This window comes from Olea europaea, chromosome 13 (genome assembly GCF_002742605.1).
Source record: "Olea europaea var. sylvestris chromosome 13, O_europaea_v1, whole genome shotgun sequence".
Classification (NCBI taxonomy): domain Eukaryota; kingdom Viridiplantae; phylum Streptophyta; class Magnoliopsida; order Lamiales; family Oleaceae; genus Olea; species Olea europaea.
In genome coordinates, this window is record NC_036249.1 from 7,159,992 (window position 1) to 7,161,190 (window position 1,199).

Genomic DNA, 1,199 nt, shown 5'->3' on the forward strand with positions numbered 1-1,199 from the left:
ACATTTTCCATCAATACACTATTCAAGAATGCATTATTATCAAAATAATGTGGCTCAAATACTCCCGTTCATATTGAATCATTAAATCTCAATTCTTGCGTCGCTTTTCGGTTCAACAAGGTGGTTTCAGAGTTATTTTGCCTTCAACAAGTGGTATCAGAGCGGGCTGCAGGTTCTTCGTGATTTAATTGAGATTTTTTTAGAGATGGCTACTTTAAAATATGATATTCTACGGCAGATCGTAATACGAGATTTTCGTTGTGACAAGTAAAGATAAGAGCTATTTTGGCACAAATGGATTTAGACGATGCGTTGCTGAGTTTTGATAAGATGATAGATGATTGGACAACGGAGGAGAAACAATGGAAGGATAGGAAGGCTCTACCGTTGATTCATTTTCACCTCTCCAATAACATTCTGAAGGACATCTTGAAGGAGAAGACATGCTTTGTTGTTAAAATTGGAGTAGTTGTACATAACAAAAAGTCTTCAGAGCAAACTGCATCTTAAACAAAGGTTGTATTCCCATCGCATGGTGGAAGGAGGATCACTGGAAGATCACATTGTTGTGTTCAAGGAAACCGTCGTAGATTTGGATATAATAGAGGTCAAGTATGATGAGAATGATCTGGCCTTGATCTTGTTGTGTAAGCTACTCGCCTCTCATTCATCGTTTCGGGACACGATCTTGTACAGTTATGATACACTTACGATATTTTATACTCAAAAGAGAAGATGAAGCATCTGGTTGGAGCTGCATCTAGGGATGAGGAAGCTCAAATACCTCATGGTGGTCGACGGAGAGGCAAATCGAAGGTGAACTACAGTAATTTGTATTGCTTCTACTTCGGAAGGAAATGACATGTTCGAAAGGATTGTGATAAGTTGCAGGCTAAAGGTGATTTAACTTCAAATCATAGGACACAATCATTGACTTCGAACGAGACCAATGTAGTTGAGGATTTTTCAGATGGCGGTGATGTGATGTTGATTGTAGTATCTGACATGACATAGAGTCTAAATTTGATGAGGAGTGGATTCTTGATTCAGCATATTCACACCATATGTGTTCCAATCGTGACTTGCTCCAAACATGAGGCAGTTAAGCAAAGTGGAGTTGTCATGGGAAAGTCTTGCTAGGTTGCTGGAATCAGTCGAGTCAGATTAAGGTTGCAGAATGGGACGATCAGAACACTTGG